Raw genomic sequence first — 23,099 nt, forward strand, 5'->3', positions numbered from 1 at the left:
CATGGAACGTTTCAGTAGGGATTCGTCACGTTTGCCATACCTTCTGCTCCGATGATGTCACCCTCGTGGGCACCCATGGCTCACCAGGAGAGATTGGGGCCACTCTTCGGATGTGACACAGAATGTTGTAATCTCCTCCTATCTTTCTGAGGCTGGCCTACTTCTCCCTACTCACACTTCCTATCAGTGTTGTGTCAACTCGCTCATCTCATTCCACCTTAATCGCACCCTATCCCTGTGCTCCATCTCGCAAGTAGGTTGCAGCACCGTGATAGGTACAGCTCTGCCGTCCAATCAGGGCCAAAGTTAAGCCGCTATTCGTAAACATGGCGTCCGCTGATTTGGCCCAGTCTCTTGCGTGCAATAGCTGGACACCGGTGTTCTTTCCTCCCAAGAGATGGAGCCACCAGTCGCAGAGTGAGGGAATCGGAGGAACACATTTATGCAGCGCGCGCCGTTCTGATTGGATCAGGTCGCCGCAGCCTTAGAAGGGCTGAGACTAGTTGTGAAATGGAGTATAGAGTTGCACCTTGCAGAGTTCTGGGTGTCCATCTTCTGGAACGCTTTCATCAAAATTTCGTGAATGCCGCTATTCATATCTGGCAATCAGCTGCCAGTCTTGTGCGACATGTTGTCCAACGGCACGCCGGCCTCAGAGGAGAGCAGGCGAGTCACGCGAAACGTCCCAGACCTCAAAAGCGACTACCGCCGATTCTCTTGAAAAAAAAGAAGAAATGCGCTAATTGCCCATTACTTGAATAGACTTTCAATAAAGTGTTTTTCTCGAATTTTTTTTTTTTTGCTCACGTGAGCGCTTTTCGAAGTTTCCGCGAAGAAGTAAAAGTTGGTCGAAGTTAAAAATCTTTAAATCTAATGTGAAACAGGGTACAGAAATAAATCTTATTTTAGAATGTTTCACTTGCGGTGTTTCTGAACCTGGTTTTGTTAATGAGGCCACGCAAAAATTTTCCTCGTTTTCTTGGTTCAGTAAAAAAGCAAGAAATGTGGAGTTTTAAGAATTTTTTTTACATAAACGTCCTTAACATTTAAGCCACAATAGTTTTAACTTACTTTCACCTATTGCTGCAGCTTAAGCTAAAAATAAATAAAATTGCTAAACAGGGTACATTTTAGGATAGTTTACGAATTCCGCAAAAAGTTACTTTTTCTTGATACTCTGACTTAAATTCAGAATCGATGGCCTTAGATAAAGATACGCGAGATAGCTCATAATACACATCAACTTCATTTCTCGCAATCTAGAAATTTTATCCGAGCAAATTTAGTTTGACGCGAGAAAAAACAGATGCCGCCACCGTCTTGGAGACGTTGAAGTAGGGAACGCCAGCTGTTTGGTTTACTAGAATTGATATGAATGAGAATAAAGTCAGGTACACCATTGGAAATACGAATTTGAGAGATTGAATTTATAAGTGACGTCAGCAATCAGTCACCTGTTGGGTTTATCATTGACGTCACCAGTCACCAATTCCATATACTAATGACGTCACCAATCAGTCGCCTATTGGGTCGCTATATCGATTTACTATGTGGGCCACCATATTTAATTCCTCGGACTTGGAAAATTTCACGCCGAAGGGAGGTGGTAGCAGACTCTTAAGAAATCGAGAAACGTGATGAGTAAGAGCTAACGCTCTTAGCTTTCTTTTTTTTTGAAATCCGAAACCATGCAGCCTCCTCGGTAGATACTGCCGAAATGTGTCTTCACTGCTATACACGTACTATCGCCTGTTGTCATATAGCCCAGGGGAGACATGCTTACCGGAGGAAAGTCTGGCGCGTTCTCAAGCGCCTTCTTGGTTTTTTTTTTCTTTTTGCTTTGCGAACAGAAGCTAGGCGGTCGTCGTAATAGGCCAGACGTTTACCCCGAGGGCCTTCCAATCGAGCCTCTCTCCAGCCTAACAGCGCGTGCTGCGGGGGGTGGCCTGTGGCGGGCCCCTTGTTTTGCGAGCGCGGCGCTGCGGGCGGGCTTCGCTTCTAAATTGAGGTCGCGAACTTGGCGCGTGCTGCACAGTCAACCGTGCGCCGCTATCGGCGGTAGTAAACCAGACAGAAGCGGGTGACGCACCTCCCGGCGAGAAGCAAGGGGGGGGGGGGGGGGAGCAACCGCGTGGGGCCTCACTCGTGTTGTTCCAGGGGATCCGAATGCGGCGGCCCGGATATTTCGGTCGGTCGAAGACGCAAACATGCGCATGTTCTTGATCTAGGAATCGGTGGCTGCGTGGCCGGCTTGGCTTGGCTGTTGACGTGCTACAGCAGTCAGTTCGGTATAGCCTCGGAGACACGTGCAGAGACCTTAATGAATACGTGTGGTCTGCCTTGGGCAGCTGCGTTCGGCCTCGAAACAACCGGTAACCTGGTCACACGCGTACCTGAAAGGTCTTCGAGAATCAGGTCTTCCTCTTCGAAGTCCTGTGTTATGCAGTGCCTTAACCTGAAAACGTCTTGGAGGTGGAGGCTGCCTGAATTAAGCCAGAGGGAGCAGCCTTCGAGAAGCTACAATCACAGAGTCCGACTTGTATAGTGGACTAAAACCGAACAAGAGAAAACCTGGCAGCTTATTACGTTCAACATTTTATGTTGGCGACTGTGGATAATATCAATTCGAAGAGGACCGAAGTTTCTGCGAATTATGTGTGCTTCGAATTAAGGGGAGCCCTTTTGATTGCACCTTGATGCTGAGTGGACCAAGGCGTCAGTTCGAATAATCTGGAGTTCGTATTAAGCGAGTTCAAATAACCGGAAGTTCGTATTAAGCGTGTTCGAATAACCGGGAGTTCGTATTAAGCGTGTTTGAATAATCGGGAGATCGTATTAAGCGAGTTCGTATAACCGGAAGTTTGTATTATTCGAGTTCGAATTAAAGGGACACCGTGGACAAATTGAAGTTGGCGTGTATCGATTGGACACCGCGTTATAATCGCAAACATACTCCTTTCAGCGAAAAAAGAGCTTTTATAAGCTGGAAACGACGAATAAGCGAAAAACACGTGTCGCCATCACCGGCCGATTTCGCAAATGAAGCGCCTACGTAGACTCCGGACATTTATGCGCAGATCCCGGAGGCTACGCTACACCTTCATTCACTTCGAACAGTGGCAAACCATCCTTTTTCGGTGAGGACGTCACGAGTGTGAACCGATTGGCGGGAAAATTATTTTAAGTCGAATTTTCTCGGTGGTAAGTGCCGCTTTCGCTCCCTTCCTAACGTCATAGCACACAGAAATACCAAAAGAATCAATTTTTACCGATGATAATTGCATGGAGTTGTCACTGTACTTTTGACGATTGTACGAGCAACTGCGAGTGGCCATGGGGTCCGGGATGATAAACAAAATATGTGGCTGCCCACATGATAAGAAGTCGTCGGCATCACCTTCGTGATCATTATCATCAAAATCAGGATCTCGTAGATTACATGGCAACGACTCCCACTTAATGTTAATTACCATTAGCTCCGTCAGCACTGTCAGACGTGCTACCATGTCCAACTAAATTTTCCTAATCTGATTACTGGACCAAACCTCTGTGGTCCCGGCTACGTTCATCATGCTTCTTCTAATAAAGTGTCTACATCATCTTCCATTGATGTCCACTGCGTTACCCTGTAATAGATCTCTGATAATCTGTTCTCTGCACTGCGTGTCCCGTATCCTTTTAACTTCAGTCAAATCATTCAATAGACTACGAAGCTATTGTATGCGTGCCTTAGCATTACCCTTGTCATTCTCTCTTCCATGTCTGGTGGCCCTCTAATTCAAGCGTGTTGGTTATTCTCAGGGTTTTGGCCTCGTAGGTGATTCAGTATACTGGCAGGGTGCGACTTTTATGTTCTTTTTCTTTTGCGGCATATCGGCATGTCGGTAAGCTATATACTGTTGAAACCTTTGAGAGTGCGCTAGATTGACTTCTGCTCATTTTAATTATCCTGGTAATTTTTCTCGTGGCCCGGATGTACGATCGTTGCTCGGCCAGAATAGGTATAGGTAGGCCCCGATTTGCTTTTCAGGGAAATGCCATCGTCAGATCGGCAGTTCTCGCCCCTGAACTATCAGACCTAGCTATTTCCAATCAAACCGCCGAATACCTCTTGCAAGCACGCAGTGAGTGAGCAACAGCGAATGAATTGTGGCCCCGTTCCTCACACCTCTTCTGCTAAGTACTTTCTGATTCCTGCGGAGAACTTAAGCCGCTGTTCACTTACTGAGAAGTTTTCGGCTGTCCATTTGTAGAGATAGTGGGTGGGAGGACAGTTTTTTCCCCCAGGGAGTAAGTAAAGCACTCGAGCTTAAATATTTAAACTTTCGCTTTCGGCATTGTGCGCGTAGCGAGCGCCGCTGAAAGTTAAATGGCTGTTCAACATTTAATCCGCTCAGTGTAGCTGCGTCGCTGGCTCTTTCGCGTTTGTCTGCTTTCGTGTAAGCGAGGCGTCCTTGCTGTAGAAATTTTTAATGAGTGGCGTGGGACAGCGGCTTAATTCTATTCTGTGCACTAATCATAGGTCGGCGGAGTCATGAGTCGACTCACTCGGGCTCACTGAGGCTCACATTCAGATCATGATCTGAGTCGTGAATGAGTCTGAACTCACATTGAGATCATGGTCTGCTGCCGCCGCGGTGGCTGAGTGGCTATACCGCTCGGCTGCTGACCCGGAAGACGTGGGTTCGATCCCGGCCGCGGCTGTGGAATTTGGATGGAGGCGAAATTATAGAGGCCCGTGTACTGTGCGGTGTCAGTGCGTGTTAAAGAACCCCAGGTGGTCGAAATTTCCGGAGCCCTCCACTACGGCGTCCCTCATAGCATGAGTCGCTTTGGGACGTTAAACTCGCATATACCATAAACCGTAAAATCATTGCGTTGTGTTGTCGTGAGCACCTGGGCACCAAATAGTACACTTCTATACATGCAGCAGAGAACATACAATTGCGCGCGATTCTGGGGTCTTCATACTCCAGTCCTCCTCCGTTTCACGCTCTTGCGTATGTCGGTAAAGAGATGGCTATTGGTTGGATTCTTTCAGACGTCACACAGCAACCATGGCCGTGGCCAGTCAGCCGCGTCGCTCCGGCGGGTCAGGAAGCTCCGCCCCGTGGGGAATTCCCGTGCGCGTTGGCGGTGGGGCTGGTGGAGGCGTGCCGTACTTTCAGCGTGCAAAAAGTGACGAGAGGAGAGGGAAAGGTGCGAAGACGCTGTGATTCAAATTTTGGCTAGAGATAACTCAATTTATGCAAACCGCATTTAAAAACTCTTGCCGTAGGAAGTTCGTGAAGCGGCGTCCTTTAACATCCAAGTTATAATGCACCTTTATTGGAAGTCCCTTTCAGAGCCCTGATTTAAGCGTCTCCACAGTTTTTTTTCCTCCTCGTTTACTGACGGACTAGGTGAAGATTTAATGCCGCGACCAAGGACGCTTGAGGGCGACTCGGCTTGGCGACGCGTGTGGGGTATAGAAAAAGGAATCCGCGTGAGGAAGACGGCGTTTCGTTCCTTCCCCTTTTCTAATTTACGCGGGTGCGGTAATAGGGAGTTTTGGGATAAGGGGACCCTATCGGTTGGGGGGTTGGGGAATAGCGAATAGCGGGGCGCCAGTGCGCATGCGCAGAACAGTAACCCGAGGGTCGTTATTGTACTGGCCCTTCGCTGTTTCCCTATCCCCTTAACTGATCTGGTCTTCCTATTCTAGAAACCATCAGTGAGCCCCGTGAGGATGTGTCGGAAGCGTTGGGCAGTCTGCACCATGTCGCTGCGCGATGGGGCTGGAATCCCTGGTCGCAAGTTTCCGTCGGCTCGGGGGCGTGCCGCTCGAGCGCTTGAGAGAGCCCGTGTTTGTCTTGAGTTGCAACGAGTGAGGCCAGATAGTTGAGTGAGTGAGTCCAGATGGGTCGTGGGTCGAAGTGAGTCGTGAGTCACAACAAGTGGCTGACCTGGGATGAGTCGTGAGTCGGAGTGTGTTCAAATGAGTTGGGAGCCTAAATGAGTTTTAGTTCATGAGTTCGAGTGAGCCCGGGCCTGTGTGCGTTTGTGTTTGACTGGGGCCCTTTCACTGGGCCCGTAAACTGGGCCCATAGGGTTATGAGTTGAGCTGTGCAAGTGAGCCCAAATGAGTCGAAATGAGTGAGTCCAGATAAGTCATGAGTCGAGAGTTGAGTGAGTCCAGATGGTTCGTGGGTCGAAGTGAGTCGTAACTAGTGGCTGACCTCGAATGAGTCGTGAGTCGGAGTTTGTTCAAATGAGTTGTGAGCCTAAATGAGTTTTGGTTCACGAGTTCGAGTGAGCCGGGGCCTGTGTGCGTTTGAGTTTGACTGGAGCCCTTTGACTGGGCCCATGTGAGGAGCCTGAGGGAGCACTCGTTGTGATTTTGACCATGTATATGTGGTACTAACCCGAGTACTTCTCAGGCGCTGTTCATTTGCTTTGCTTGACTAGTTTGGCTAGTCTTCTCTTTCGGCACTGTCGATGTTTGCATCTTACGATGTGCAGTTGTGTCTATGATATTGAATTGCGCCATTGGAGTGCAACCCTTCACGGCGGCTTTACGCCGTGGCCTGGCAAATCCTCCGCGTCTTCTACAGGGTATTAATCGGAAGGAGTCGCCGTGATTGCTTCCACTGGAGGCATACTATTGCATTGGTATGACGGTGGCGGCGCAAATTAGCTCAACTGCAGCCGCCTCGTTAGCGCTTACACGAAGCCTATAATTGACAAACGAATACTTCGGTTTTTTACTTCCCCTTTCGATGAGTGAGCGCGCTGCGCGAAAACGAGGAGTTCAGTGGCGCCCTCTGTGCGCAGCGAGGAGCGACTATGTCTTTCGCAGCGTGGGCTCCGAGATTGCCGCCGCAACGCCGGAGTGAACCCTTGAGGCCATGCTCGAGCTATGCCGGCGAGGCTTGCTGGCATTGCCGCGCTCTCGTACGATTAATTATGCGGTCGTCGCTCGTATGCTGTGACGTTCCATGAGTCAATAATGAGTAATTTTATTATCGACATTTTAATCTGTGGGGTTGTAGTTGGTGAATGATTGCTCCGGACTATGCTAGTACGATCTTTTTTCGTACTTCTGCTAGTGCGATCGTATTCTGTCGTAACGAGGAACTTCTGCTTTCGCTTTTTGGCCAATAAGAAATTCAGCTATAGTTATCAATTCTTTGCTCTGTATTAGGCGATCATTTTAGTTTTTCTTTGTTAACAATAGCATTTTGCTTAGGTGGAAGCTGTGTGCTTAGGCGCTAGGTTAAATGCTGCAGTTGCCACTGTACTTCCAAGGTGACGCTGGCTTATCAACTTCTGTTGAATCCGTTTTGGTGAAGAGGCGGTGCTATATGAAAGACCCGGCTTTGCCGCGCCTTTTCTGCTACGATGTTTATTTGGTTTGTTGGAATAAGTAGGATCTTCCGTCTTTCAGCAGTAACTTTGCCTGAAGTGAATAATAATAATAATAATAATAATAATAATAATAATAATAATAATAATAATAATAATAATAATTGGTTTTTGGGGAAAGGAAATGGCGCAGTATCTGTCTCATATATCGTTGGACACCTGAACCGCGCTGTAAGGGAAGGGATAAAGGAGGGCGTGAAAGAAGAAAGGAAGAAAGAGGTGCCGTAGTGGAGATCTCCGGGATAATTTCGCCGACCATCTGGGGATCTTTAACGTGCACTGACATCGCACAGCACAGCCTGAAGTGCAGTGCTGCGTTTTAGATCGAGCTGGTAGCTTTAAACCTCCCAAGAAAAAAAAAAGGGGGAGGGGGGGGGGAGATGTCCCGGAAAGGTGCGCGGATGGAGGGAACGCGGGGCCCCCGAGATCCGTGTCTCTGCTCGCATTGTCAGCCAAGTTGAGCGTTGGCTCACCAGATGGCGGTACTATCGTCGGCCGGCGCTTTGTTGGGAGCGGGTACGTTAGCTGCCTCGCGTGCGTAATTATTCGCGGCTGTGGTATAGTTAGCTGTGGTGGCTGAGCTGCCGCTGTGTTTGTAGCCGCAGTAATAACTGAAAACTCGGTGACGCCGCCACTGTGGGACCACGTGGTCGCCCTCAGTGAGTATTGTCATGTTCGCTGGCCGCCCAAAGAGAACGTGCCACCAGTTTTCATTCGACTCGCGGGAAGGGCTTGAGGATTTGTTTTCATTCGTTGAAGATTGGAAGTTAATAAGTTATTTGGCTCGTTTCAGCACCGTGGCTGCTTACTGGAAGTGACTATTAGCATAAAAAAAAGTTTTTCAATGGCCAAGAGGTCACGCGACTTTTTGTTTACATGTTTTCACCGCGGAGATTGGTATCGGTAAAAAAAAAATGAAAACAAGGAAAATGAACGTTGAAGTTGCGTCTTTCAGCGTCAGCTATGTGTGCAAGGGGGTTGTGGGAGGGAGTACGTATGTTGCAAGGTGAATTGTTTCGGGTGATTCAATTGCGAGTTTGTCTTAACTGTAGCGGTGATAATCCAGTTAATTTATTTCCCAGAAATATCCTGACATTGTAACGTGCCCCGTTAATTGTTGTGTGCCCCAGTAATTGTCAATGGAGCAGTGAAAGAGGGTCGTGTGGCCTTGATGTGTTTCACGCGGAAGATAGCAATGCCTATAAGGGAGCATTGACCCGAATAAAACCAGTTGATAGTTTGCGCTCTTTCCGACTTCGTCGTCTTTCCCTTCGTCCTTTATGAATGCCCAACTCGTTCTTAACAGTAACTCCGAAATTTCAGCAGAAGTGCGGGGGGAGGGAGAGGGGGGTTCTGGCTGTAAAGCTGACGCCGTAAAAACAAGTTGGATAATTATCATTACCACATGAATCAGAACAATGCGTGCGTGAAATGAACGTAGTGAGGGTAGACAAAAATAATGGATGGAATGCGAGGACACCCGCCGCGGTGGCTCAGTGGTTAGGGCGCTCGGCTACTGATCCGGAGTTCCCGGGTTCGAACCCGACCGCGGCGGCTGCGTTTCGATGGAGGCGAGACGCTAAGGCGCCCGTGTGCTGTGCGATGTCAGTGCACGTTAAGGATCCCCAGGTGGTCGAAATTATTCCGGAGCCCTCCACTACGACACCTCTTCCTTCCTATCTTCTTTCACTCCCTCCTTTATTCCTTCCCTTACGGCGTGGTTTGGGTGTTCAACGATATATGAGACAGATACTGCGCCATTTCCTTTTCCCCAGAACCAATTATTATTATTATTATTATTATTATTATTATTATTATTATTATTATTATTATTATTATTATTATTATTCTAGGACCTTAGGGGCGAAGTGCGTAAGATTGTTGCCCAAGATCGCTCGTCACCCGTCCGTGTGTGCATGAAAGGAAGGGGGAGGGGTGGTGGGGGCTCGTCGAGAGCGTTGGTCGGTTGAATCCTCTCGCCAGGAGCAGCCAGGTGTTTACCTCTCGGAACTTATTCGCCGAAGCTGCTTGCGATGAGGGGGTGTGCGCATAGCTTCGCAACGGCAAAATGCCATCTCCGTCGGCCCGCACCCGACCGATGACGACGACGTCCTTCGCTGTGGCCCGCGTTTCATTAGCGATCGTGACGAAACGGTGAGGGGAGAGGAGGATGGGGAGGGCAAAGTGACGGGCTGAGTGACGGCCAGGAATTCCACTGAAAACTTCCGTCAAGGAAATGGGAAGGGAAGAGAGAGAGAGAGAGACGAAGCGAAAGCGTAAAAAACTACGTTGTGCTGGAACTTGCTCATTCGACGTCAGTTTTTAGAGTGGAAACTCTCGTTTTTGTTTATTGGTTCCAAGGCCGCACTCGACTGGAGGCAAGTTGCAACAGGGGCCGCCAGCGTTCCTAGCGGTGTTCTTACTCGAAATTCTTCTCCGTAGACATCCGCTACGCCGCTGCAAGTTAACGGTTCAAAAATTAGAGGTGCACTCAATTCTCCTTACTTGCCGATATGCGAAAATATCGCGTTTTGTTGCCTCCTCGGTTACCTAGTAATTAACTGCTCGACTCATTGATTATTTATTTATTTTTAATGCATACATTGACAATCATATAGCCATTAAATAGAATTCATTAAATTTAATTAAGGTATCGATAATTCAGCTGATAAATTAATTACTCGTATTAATTATTGATCTGTCAGTTCCATTGTTATTCTTCATTCAGTCCTGGAGGAACTACTAGTAAGTGACCAACTTCGTGAATTTATCGGACTAATTAGTGCAGTTAATTTCCGTATTTTAATTTTTATTTAGTAATTTGGTCATTTGAACTTTCAATCATTATGAATCATTACAAATCATAATTGGACGTCTTAGTGGGTGATGGACAGTTCATTAGGACAGGCTCTGTCCACAGCCCGTGGTGACACATCCTGACCTCGCCACTCCTGAGGCAAGAAATGCTTTCGCATTAAAAAAAATACTGGAGACGGAAATTCCTGCGTCAGCACAGCTGCGACGACAGCTTTCTTTGCTCTTTTTGGCTGATTAACGGAAGAGTGGGCTGGTTTCTGCTCTATGGTGGGAATTGAGTGATTTCACTCGACACCATCAGATCAACATTCAGGCATGTGTAGCGCGGTGCACCCCAAGTCCACGCAAGGGCAACAAACTTTGTGCTGTCTTGTCAGGACGGGGTTGCACAGCAGGTATACAGCGTGCAGGCGCGTTGCTAAGGGACTCGAAAAAACAGGTACATTCAGCTGCACTCAAACAGTCGGTTGTTTTGCACTTGCCTTCCGCATACATTTACGCGCACTTGCCTGCGTCATATGGACATCGAAGACTACCCTCTCAGAATGCGTGCCCCCCCCCCCCCCCCCCCAATAAACATTCATCGTCATCATAATCGCCATAATCAGAAGCCCCTCCCGTCGAGTTCTGATGAACCCAGTGCTTCGCCCAATGCAGCAACCTAATGACCGCAGGTTTTTTTAATCTCACCTGGACACCTCACCCTGCAGGGAGCCTTCTCTTGAAGTCCAGTCTCTTTAGGGGTCCCCTTAGGGGACCGCCAGTTATCTGCTCTTCGCATTACATATCCTGCCCGCCCTCATTTCCTGTTCCTGATTTTAGCTGATATCATTAAGTGCCGTTTCTTCCCTTTCCCTTTTAAGGGTCCTCTAAAAAGATTGAAATATCTATAAAAAAAGAGAGAGGCCCAGCAGAAAGTTGAGGGGGTTTAAGCGTTTATTCTCTAATCCGCTCTGCTCTCTTTTTACTCCCTAATGCTACCCCTGTAGTCTTCCCCCGAACGCTGTCGGTGTACAATTCACCCACAACTCACTGTCTGTCGCAGACAGCCACGATGAGAAAATCGGAGTCACGACCACCTGCACTGACATCGCACTGACGTGCACTGACATCGCACAGCGCACGGGCGCCTTAGCGTTTTGCCTCCATAAAAACGCAGCCGCCGCGGTTGGGTTCGAACCCGGGAACTTGGATCAGTAGCCGAGCGCCTTAATCACTGAGCCACCGCGGCGGGTCATTCTCTCGCGTCCCATGATTCAATCTTGCAGCGCCTCAATATTAGTCGGAAATGTTACGTCTGTCGGGGGATTGTCCTACGCAGTTGCCGGACGTACAACGCTTATTTCAAGTTTATTGAAACCGCGACGGGCTTCACAGAGAGCCGATCGTGGTAGAAATATTATATACAAGCCTCATGCGCAATCTTCGCCAAACAAAATGGCGTCTTCCGGCCGAACAGCGCGGTTGTCGCGTACGTGCCGTGTATAAAAAGCAGAGTTCGCGTTCCTCGGCGTTTGTTGTTCGCGAAAGACGCGCGTCGTCTTTCTAGTGTTACTGCATTGTTTGCGACCGCCGCCTCGGTGCCGTACGGTTGGCATATAATGGTCACGCGGCGTATAGTTCTCGCAACACAGACGCGGGACATTACGACACACCTCTTTTCCTCCTCCTCCTCCTCCTGCGAGTGCAGTTAACAGCGCACGGGTCTCGGCCGACCAGAAGTCGTCATCGTCTCCTTGCGGCGTGGACTAACGTGCTTTCGCCACACTCATACGAGCCACGCGCTATAACTGCAGCCTACGCCGTAATCGGCGATCATTTCGTATACGACCGCTTGCGGGCGCTCTGCTCTTGCCCTTGGTCGGTACTACGCGTACTTACTTGCTCGAGGAGGGAATCGCGTGTGGGCGGAACTGATCGACTGTAACGTGCGAAGCCCATCCGCGGGCGTATAGTTAAGCACTCGTTTGCCCTGACGCGGTCTGTGATCACGCCGATCGCGTTGCGATGAGTTGGACCGGCCCTTTCGAAGCTCTATAACGCGTCTTAGTGTTCGTTGTATAAAATTCTCTTATGCCGAATTCTACACGCGCCTGTGTCTTTGTAGCTCGGGCTGAACTCCGTTTTTTAGAGCAAGCTAGCTCTGCTCCTTGGGCTACAACTTCCGGTTTCGATGTGGATGAGACAACGACCTTCAGTGCCACATAAGGTCAAACCGAACTTAACTGCGTGGTGGTGTGGCCCGAGCTATGGTAGTATGACCACGTGATCATGTGATTGACCATTGGGTACCTCACCTTGACCTTTGACATTGACTTTTGACCTTTACATTTGGTTTGAGGCAGTGGGCACCACATCTACAATGACCTTCAATGCCTCACAAGGTCAAACCGAACTTAACCGCTTGGTGGTGTGGCCCGAGCTATGGTAGTATGACCACGTGATCATGTGGTTGACCATTGGGTACCTGACCTTGACCTTTGACATTGACTTTTGACCTTGACATTTTATTTGAGGCAGTGGGCTCCACATCTACAGTGACCTTCAATACTTCACTGCTTGGTGGTACGGCCCAAGCTATGGTAGTACGACCACGTGATCATATGACGACGACCATTGGGTATCTGACCTTGACCTTTGACATCGACCCTTGACATTTTTTTTTTCGTAATCCAGCTATGTTTTTCTCGTAAACCTCGATGCACTATAGTGGACTCAGAAGCCCATGGTGTTGACAAAAACGCTGCGCGTCGACTTGGAATGGGATTTTTCCTTTCGAAGGAAAACGGTTGTACGCGCGGAGGGGGTAGAAGCAGGGCTCGTTTGAAGCTCTCAATGTCTTTTTTGTTTTCCTCCACCTTATGTCCGCATTCCGGGGGCGGTCACCAATTGAACGTTGAGCTTGTATCACGTCGCAGCTTCTTCCTGATAGACAGGCAGTGGTATAGAGGACACCTACCCTCTTGTCCATCGCCGCAGCTCGATACGTTGTGCACTGCCTTTGAAGAAAGCCTTTGCAGGGGTTCTGTGGACAAATTGAAGTCAACACGTAACGGCAGATAACCTCGTTCTGACGACAATTACGTTACTTTAATTGAAAAACGGAACTTTTGCAAAATATAGGGAAAGGTAAAAACAATAAAATAAAATACAGTTGTCGCCACCATGCACCGGCTGTTTTAGCAGGCAGCCTGTGTTGACGTCAAGGCAATTTTTCGGTCGCGGATTTCTGAGGCGGGGCTACAGGGCCATTAACTTCGAAACGCTAATCACGGAGCCCTTATCTCTTTACCTAACTAGCTTGAATTGAGTGTTGGAAAGTGTGGAAGTGCAATTTTTACGGAGATTCTTAGCGTTTTTTACGGATAGCCTTAGCGTTTCCCCTCCATAAAAACGCAGCCGACGCGGTCGGAGTTCCCTGGTTCGAACCCGACCGCGGCGGCTGCGTTTTTGTGGAGGCAAACACTAAGGCGCCCGTGTGCTGTGCGATGTCAGTGCGCGTTAAGGATCCCAGGTGGTCGAAATTATTCCGGAGCCCTCCACTACGGACCTATTTGTTCCTCTCTTCTTTCACTTCCTCCTTTATCCCTTCCCTTACGGCTGTGGTTCAGGTGTCCAACGATATATGAGACAGATACTGCGCCACTTCCTTTCTCCAAAAACCTGTTATTATTATTACAGAGATTCTTTTGCTGCCGAACTAACATGTGCATTATCAGAAAGAGCCGCAAAATCGATTTTGACTAAGAACAAAATTTGGCTGGGGTTGCCTTCACTGTCGGTTAAACGTTTCCTTCGTGTAAAACCTTTCTTCCCGGCGTACTCTGTGGACTTAGCGGTTAAATCAGTCAGTCAGTCACAGTTGCAGCCACTCGCACTCCGTCACAGTCGCTCACAGTCTGTCACTGGTGAAGTCACTCAGTCTGTCACAGTCTGTCAGTAGCAGTCATTCATAGTCTGTCACAGTCGTGTCATTCATATTCTGTCAGAGTCGCAGTCATTCATAGTCTGTCATAGTCTCAGTTAGTCGTAGTCTGTCAGTCGCAGTCAGTCGTAGCCTGTCACAGTAGCAGTCATTCATATAGTGTGTCACAGTCGTGTCATTCATAGTCTGTCAGAGTCGCAGTCATTCATAGTCTGTCATAGTCAGTCATTCATAGTCGGTCGCAGTCGCAGTCAGTCATAGTCAGTCATAGTCAGTCGCAGTCACTTTTCAAATTAATTACTTGATTACTGAAAGTATTTGATCAGTAAACCTACAAACCAATATATTTGCCGTCGCGAGAACGTCCATCTGCGGTATAATATATAGTATTGACTAGTTTTATAATATATATAATTGGTTTTGGGGGAAAGGAAATGGCGCAGTACCTGTCTCATATATCGTTGGACGCCTGAACCGCGCCGTAAAGGAAGGGAGAAAGGAGGGAGAGTAAAATAAGAAGGAAGTGAGAGGTGTCGAAGTGGAGGGCTCCGCAATAATTTCGACCACCTGGGGATCTTTAACGTGCACTGACATCGCACAGCACACGGGCGCCTTAGCGCTTTTCCTCCATAGAAACGCAGCCGCCGCGGTCGGGTTCGAACCCGGGAACTCCGGATCAGTAGCCGAGCGCCCTAACCACTGAGCCACCGCGGTGGGTTGACTAGTTTTGCATTTCGTCTTCTGTACGTGCTCCTCCACTCCTATTTTCCTTTCTCCTACTCTCTTGTAGTCTCTTCTATGTCATTAATTATTTTGTTTCTTGCCATGTCATAAAGGCCAAGATTTTATGATTCTGTATCCTGAACTTGCAACCACACATAAGGCCGCCAAAACAGTATACTGTCATATCTGAATGCTGCCGAACTGAAATCTCGCCCCTCCTTCACAACCTCATTCTCCAAGTTTATCAAAGTTATTCAGGTGACCTTGGAAGAATATGAAGATTTCTTTCACTCTCTCTGCTCTAAGCCCACAAGAGGAACTCGGAGCAGCGAGGGACGAAGGCGGAGTGCGCATGCGCGTTAGGAAGAATAACGCGCGCGCTGCAGTTCATGCAATCGCGGAGAAGAAACTGTATATACAAGGTGCTTCAGGCAAGGTGATCACTCGTGTTTAAAAATAGGGTTTTTGAGGTAAACAGAAGCTTTTTCCGTCATAGTAATGCCAGCTTTGGCGGACGTCAAAAAAACAGGCGACTCATCTTAACTAGCTAAGTGATTAAATTATAATAGTTAACTTTTTAACTATTACCGATAGGCACCTGATTGCAATTAGAGATTTGTAGCCGGCCGTTAATAGTAGCCATATGAGTTTTTAGAATTTCGAAAACGCCATTACTCTCGCCGCTGTGGCTCGACAAAATTTGGCTGCGTCGTGCGAAAATACATGCGCTTCCGAAAGCCTGCAGGCAAAGCAACCCCTGCAGTGGTCGCAACTAGCTAGTCGAAGTAGCCAAATTTTGTCGTGCCACAGCGGCGAGAGTAATGGCGTTCTCGAAATTCTAAAAACTGATATGGCTATTATTAACGGCCAGCTACAAATCTCCAATTGCAATCAGGTGCCTATTGTTAATACTTAAAAAGATAACTATTAGAATTTAGTTCATCACCTAGCTAGTTAGGATGATTCGCCTGCTTTTTGATGTCCGCCAACACTCGTATATTACTATGCCGCAAATTGCTTCTCGTTACCTCAAAAATCTTATTTTTAAAAGTTAGGGATCACTTTCCCTGAAACACCAGGTGTGTATATATATATATATATATATATATATATATATATATATATATATATATATATATATATATATATATATATATATATATATATATATATATATATATATATATATATAATATGCATATGAAATGAGGGGCTCGTTTGACAAACTTATTAAGGAAGCCAACAGTCAACGAAACCAAGGCACATAGGGGAATGTTTCTAATTTGTTTTTTTTTATAATTTGTAGTGGCAATTATTCGGTGTTTAAAGAATATATATATATATATATATATATATATATATATATATATATATATATATATATATATATATATATATATATATATATATATATATATATATATATATATATATATATATAAAGATAAGCGTATTTTGTTGCTAGAGGCAAAATGCAAAGTTGTTAAACGCTTCATTTACCCATAGATTTATTTTGAGTCGACGTTTCGGACAGAGCCTGTCCTTTCTTGAGAAAGGACAGGCTCTGTCCGAAACGTCGACTCAAAATAAAGCTATGGGTAATATATAAGGGGATCGCTACCACGTTATCATATATAGGTGGCGTAACATCGGTCTTTCATTCCTGCCGATCTCGGATCTGCCTGCTCCGACTGTTGCCTCCCGGCAACAGCGGGCTGCTCGCGTGGTCTCGCGGGAATTCGTATTCGTTTCGAGAACGGGATTGTTCAACCACTTCGGAAAGAAGGGAAGCCAGCCGCCGGGAACCCGGAATTCCTTCCACCGCGAGCTTTCTCTTGCGCGCGCGCTATAATGATACCTGGCGCTTACAAATTGACCCTGGTACAGGCAAAAGGCTGTACGGCTGACGGCTTCGCGCTAGGCTTGCGCGTGCCTTCGAGCACTAACTGGAAACCCCCGCGAGGTGGGAATGCGCGCGCGTGTGTCTATATATATTACGCCAGAATTCCCGTACCCCTGCCTCTCCGCAGCACCCCCCCCCCCCCCCCCCCGTTTTTAAATGCCACGGGTTGTTTTAGTCCCGGATGGAGCGAAAGAAATTGAAATTTTCTAGCATTCTTTTTGTCGTCCCGTTCCGAGATGCGAGCTCGTGGCTGAGTAATGAATAGGGAGTTGGCGCGGTAATTTGTTTCTCCCCAAACTGACGTGAGAGGCGGGAAACGGAGGCTTCTGGGATTTCGCGCGGTGGCAGCATATAGGAGAGGTTTTTTGAGGGTCTCTGCGGGGACTAAGGAGGAGAGTAAGGCCGCTCCTCGCGATCATAATTCATTTGAACGTGGGAAGGGGCGAAACCCGATAAAAAGGCTCGCGAAAAGACCCGAGAAGTGTGTATACGCTAAAAGGGCGGAGGAGTTATTATATATGGCCGCTTTGTCGTCACGAAAAGAGGCTTACGGCGGAATAATAACGGCGGAGTTTGCACAATTCTATACGCGAGCGCCGAGCAATACGATACGGCGGGAAATGGGAAAGGAAGAAGGAAAAAGAAATGAAGGAAGGAAAGAGAGTAAGGAATTAATGGGGAAGAACCTATAAGGAATGGAAAGACAGAACGGAAAAAGAAGGGACAAACAGAAGGAAAAAGAATGAGAGATGCAAAGAAAGAAAGGTCGCATATGTCGCTTCGGCACGTTAAACCCCACAATTTATGATTTACAGTTTTACTGGGGATGTGTGCGCGCGTGTGTCTGCGTGTACGTGCGTGTGTGTGAGTGTGTGGGTGCGTGTGCGCGTACGTATGCACGTGCGTATTTGAACCTGGGATAATGGAAAATAATATGCATGAAATGCGCTTTATAGGGGTCATTTTCTGCGCACGTTGAAGGAGTATCCAGTGGAGCGATAGCCAACGGACGGAAGTTTAATTGCTAAGAGAGCCACATCGGGTATCACATGTGCTTGTGTAACTGTACAATAACAAAATGACGCGTATCAGACTGCGCTCTATGCTTTCCTGAGGCGATGAGGCCATTCAGACGGAGGGAGCCGCCAGGAGGTCCAAAAAAATGGGCATGCAAAACCTCGTAGAATGCCCATGCAGACGGGCGCAACGTCTCTTTTGTGTCTTATTTGGAGAAGGTAATTATTCGAATTGAAATAACAAAGTCTCGTTTTAAGGGGTCGGATGCAAATGATAGAATTACGAATCGTCTTCAACAGCACGCGGTTTTAATCGAAAAGTGCTCCGATGCGGCAGAAAAGAGAATGAGGTTTCGAAGCACGTGGTTAATTAAAATTGGGGTTGGTGGACCGTGTCCACAATCAGTGCCAGGTTGCATCGCCAGCAAAAAGAAAAATGTGAAGCGCGCAAGTGGGTATTGTTTGCATCTTTCGGCTGTCTTTCGGTGGCAGCGGATGCAGGTTAAGTTAGGTTAACGAGTTTTTATGTCACAGAAAACACGGCTGTGCACAAAAGACTGGTCGTAATGAAGAGTTGCGGATTAACTTCGACCGTGTGGCGCCATCTATGTATCGTGGTAGCAGAACTGGACGCTTACCCCGTGTGAAGGTGAATGAGAAGGGGATTGGCGATTGTGCTGTAAATTAGCGTGGAGGAAGCCCTGTTTTATAGAAATTTCGTTCGTTTGAAAGCGCGCCAGGAGAGCTCCTTTCGACTCCACCGCATCGCTGACGTCAGCCGACTGTTTATTGGTGTATTTATTTATTTATACAACTACCTGCAGCACCACCAGGGCATTATTGCAGGGGGGACAATTGGAAAAAAATGAACATGTGACAAAAACTGTAAACAGCTAAGCACAGTTGGTAGAAGCAAGAAACTAACAAAATACGTAACATCGACGAGTCATCTCGACGGCTAACTGTCTTCAGGGAAACGCAGCCGCCGCGGTGTTAACCGCGTTAAAGATCCCCAGGTGGTCGAACTTATTCCGGAGCCCTCCACTACGGCACCCCTCTCTCTTCCTTTCTTCTTTCAATCCCTCCTTTATCCCTTCCCTTACCGCGCGATTCAGGTGTCCAACAATATATGAGGGACATACTGCGCTATTTCCTTTCCCCCAAAACCAATTATTATTATTATTATTATTCTCTCTCTCTCTCTGTGTGTGTGTGTGTGTGTGTGTGTGTGTGTGTGTGTGTGTGTGTGTGTGTGTGTGTGTGTGTGTGTGTGTGTGTGTGTGTGTGTGTGAGAGAGAGAGAGAGAGAGAGAGAGAGAGAGAGAGAGAGAGAGAGAGAGAGAGCAAACACAAGGGAAGGGAAATGAGGGGCTCGTTTTTTTATTGTAGTGCTGATCGGTGGGGGAATAATACTTCGATTAATTTGTCGCTTAAAGAAAACCTCTAATAAAGCAGCAGAAAAAACAACCATGCCGCCGGTGAAACCCGAACCCACGATTAAAAAATATATATATATCTTCTGCTTTCTATTCATTTATCTTTAAGCGATAAAATAATTACATTAATAATATCGTGTTGATCACAGACAAACAGCACCACAAATTAAGAAAAAGAAATATCCCCCTGTCTTCCTTGCTTTCGGTGGCTCTTTGCTGGCGTCATAAGTGCATAGTGTAACTCCCTCGCTGCGCCACGCGAGCTCTTTGGGCGTTCACCGGAAAGGAACGCGAACGCTGATGTGGCGTTTCAGTGCGACTCCATTTCGCGTGCACAGGAACTCCTTGCTCTGCTGGGCTCCTCACTGCTGGACTTCATTCATCTGGAAAAACCTCTCTTCTTGGGTACACTTTCTTCCGCTATGCCTGCTTGAAACGTACGAAAAAGCAAAGAAAAAAAAAAGCGGGGAAAGGCCATCGAAAGCGGCTGAATGCTGCTATTGAGCTGACTACGCGAATGGGCAGAGGCCGGTGTATGTGTGTGTGTGCGAGGTGAGTGGACTCGAAATATGAGGTGAGTGGACTGAAGAAGCCGATGGTCGTTAGGGGCGCTACGTTAAAACGCCGATAAACAAGGAACTCGGCAGTTTTTTTTGTTTTTTTTTGACGCGGACTTAAGCGCCGCCATTACTTGTTTTTTTTTTGTTCCGGCTTCTCGCGGTCGTTCGCTTAACGACACCGGTTTTCTGTACTGGGCCCTCTCACGAGTTAACGACTAAATGAGTATCCCATCGCGGTATGACGAAACCGGCTATAGCTATGTATGCTTCCACCCCCCTCCCTGTACTTTATACTTTATTCGCTGTCTTGCAAATGTGCCTCGGCACAGGCCTGGTTCAGTGAGTACGAATGTTTCAAAAGCGGACAACTCAAGTCTCGGCCAGGATATTCGATGCAGGGCGGTTTAATTTTACATTCTTTTTTTTCTATCCCTTTTGCCAGCTAACTGCTTTAGTCACAGCGGGGAGTGTACAGGGTTAGCCAAGTTTCCCCGAGCGCTCGATAAGTGCCTAAAAGCGCGAAGAAAAAGAAAAATAAGATGGGCGCTGCCCCCGGCGAGGGGAGTGCAAAGCACCTCTCATACGCCGTTGTTAAATTTTAAAGCCAAAGGCATGATTTTGTTGCTAAATCCACTTCTCTTCCGCTAGGGTCAAGTTCCCCGCCCTCCCGTCCGCCTTCACTTCCTGCACCGCCTTTTTAATGGGACAGAGTTTGAGCTGTCGTCACACCAACACTGCACCGATGCCTGGGACGAAATTCGCTGATTGGCCGAGAGGGGTCACGTGACCGTGTGGCGTCATCGCAACCTGTACATCGGGTTGTGAGCGAAGTAGACAGCGACCTAGGTAGAGGAGCGAAATAACAAAGTCCGAAATCAGTGCGATGTATGGAAATGTCGGCACCATCACAGCATAGCGGACACGTGCTTGAGCTATCCGTATAAGGTGGTTGATGGATGACAAATAAACTTACGCAAACACACACAGAAGTTGCAACAACAGCTGCGAGAATAGTGAAGTCTAATATTTCATTCCACTCTTAAGGTGCTTAAAGCATCCGCTTAGTTTTCTGTACCCCAGTTCCCGCCTTGTTTGCTTAGCAAGTAGCGCTTTGCATTTTCGCTTCGCTGTACTTTGCTCGTGTGTTGTGCTACCGTTGCCATTTCCTGCGGCACTCGTACGTCGGGGTTTCGTGCAGCTGTAACGCTGGCAATAGTTTCTAGAGCGTAACATCCCTCCAAGATTGCAGAAATTGAATAATAATAATAATTGGTTTTTGGGGAAAGGAAATGGCGCAGTATCTGTCTCATATATCGTTGGACACCTGAACCGCGCCGTAAGACAAGGGATAAGAGAGGGAGTGAAAGAAGAAAGAAAGGAAGAGGTGTCCGTAGTGGAGGGCTCCGGAATAATTTCGACCACCTGGGGATCTTTAACGTGCACTGACATCGCACAGCACACGGGCGCTTTGATGTTCCGGATGCGGCATGGAGTATTTTTCTTCCTTGACGTGGCTTGCGGCGAGCTGTCGCGTGTTGCTTGGACCTGGGAAGAGTAGAAAAAAAAAGGAAAGAGAAATAGCGATGGGAAAATTTTGGCCATGGTTTCACATATTCTACAGTTAGGATTATACCCGCGATGCAGCAGCGGTGCTGCCGCCGCGGTGGCTCAGTGCATGGTTATGGCGCTCGGCTGCTGACCCGAAAGACGCGGGTTCGATCCCGGTCGCGGCGGTCGAATTTCTATGGAGGCGAAACGCTAAGGCGCCTGTGTGCTGTGCGATGTCAGTGCACGTTAAACAACCCCATGTGGTCGAGATTTCCGGAGCCCTCCACTACGGCGTCCCTCATAGCCTGAGTCGCTTTGTGACGTTAAATCCCCACTAACCAAACCAAACCAGCGGCAGCGGTGCTGGAGAGACCGTTTTTCTTATTCATTTATTGTGCCCCGAACATGCAATGTGATATGGCACCATGGAAAATATAATCACCTGATTAGCCGCCCCGCAGTCGCCTTCCACGAGCTTGGTTTCTCGTGTAACCTACAGACGGGCAGCTTCACTCCTGGCAAACTTCTTTCCCCGATCATTGATTTTCTCCTGTCTTTCTACAGCGACAGCTGTTAGGCGACCGTTCCTGGGTTTCCCGTCGTAGTAGTCGTCGGCGTGACCGGTGGGTGCGTGACTGGAGGGTGGCTACCGTGGAAGCAGGAGTGTATGACCTGAACGGAGGAATGCGTAACTGGTTGGCGGTTGCCACCGGAACCATGCGGAGGGTGATTATACCGCGGCAAGAGGAGGGTACGGCGGGAACGTAAAGAAGGCGCAACCGGTTGGTTCGTGGTTGCCACGAAATCCACCCGGAGGGTATTTGCCCTGGAAGGTAGGTGAAGGGTTACCGTAGAAGAATGAGGGTACGGTGAGAGCGTATAGGAAGGCGTAACCGGTGGGTGGTTACCACCGGAACCACCAGGAAGGCCCAACTGGTGGGTGGCTGACACGGGACCTCCCCCCGGAGGGTATGTTATCATTAAAGAACGACGGTTACAGAGGAAGGAGGAGGGTATGACGTAAGGCTTCAAACTAAGGACGGACGTTTAATTGTGACTCGAAGGAAGGCGTCTGCAGTGACAATGTGATTTCGCCGCACTTTCCCATTTGCACTACTTTTAAAATCGCCTGAAAAAAAAGAAGAAGAAAAGAAATGTACTTTTCGGCGCCAAAGCAACGCGATGAGCTATCAAGCATGCCGCAGCGAAGAGCTGGTGGTTAATTTCGACGAGCTGGAGTTGTTTAATGCGTAGCGAGATCTCGTTACAATGCCTGAGTGTACCTTTGAATTGGGACCCCGTCGAAATGCAGCCATCGTCGCCGGAATCGAAACCGCGAGACCGCGTTCAGGAGCTAAGCGCCCTTCTATATATAGCCCTGAGAACAAGCCCGGTTGTGGCGGTGAAACAGCGGGACGAAATTGTGGAAGACGCGCTCGTAGTTTGTTTTACTTTCCTTACGTTCGTTGGAACGTCTCCGTCTCTCGTGCGCGGTGAAAAGCTTAACGGAAATTCGATTGTACCTCGTTGCATTTTTTATTTTTTGTTTGTACTGCAGTATGGTTCCATTTTTTTTGCTATTGTTTGATGCTCTGGTAGTCGCGAACTGGAAGAGACGGTTGGGCCGCAAATGACTCTGCTCTGTCGTCGTGATAGAGAGTCGCTCGTCATTTGTCAAGAGCCTCGACCTTCTACATTCGCGTACTCCGTCTAACGGTGTTCGACTGCGACGGTTGCGTGACGGTTGGAACGTTTCCACTTTCGTATT

At 47.9% G+C, this 23,099-nt stretch overlaps 1 protein-coding gene across 1 annotated transcript in view; it reads left to right on the forward strand.

Annotated features, from left to right (window-relative positions):
- The window catches only part of Pka-R2 (cAMP-dependent protein kinase type II regulatory subunit), a 165,430-nt gene that overhangs the window by 33,982 nt on the left and 108,349 nt on the right, over nucleotides 1-23,099 (forward strand). The window lies entirely within an intron of this gene.

Source organism: Amblyomma americanum, chromosome 10 (assembly GCF_052857255.1).
Source record: "Amblyomma americanum isolate KBUSLIRL-KWMA chromosome 10, ASM5285725v1, whole genome shotgun sequence".
NCBI classification, from domain to species: Eukaryota; Metazoa; Arthropoda; class Arachnida; order Ixodida; family Ixodidae; genus Amblyomma; species Amblyomma americanum.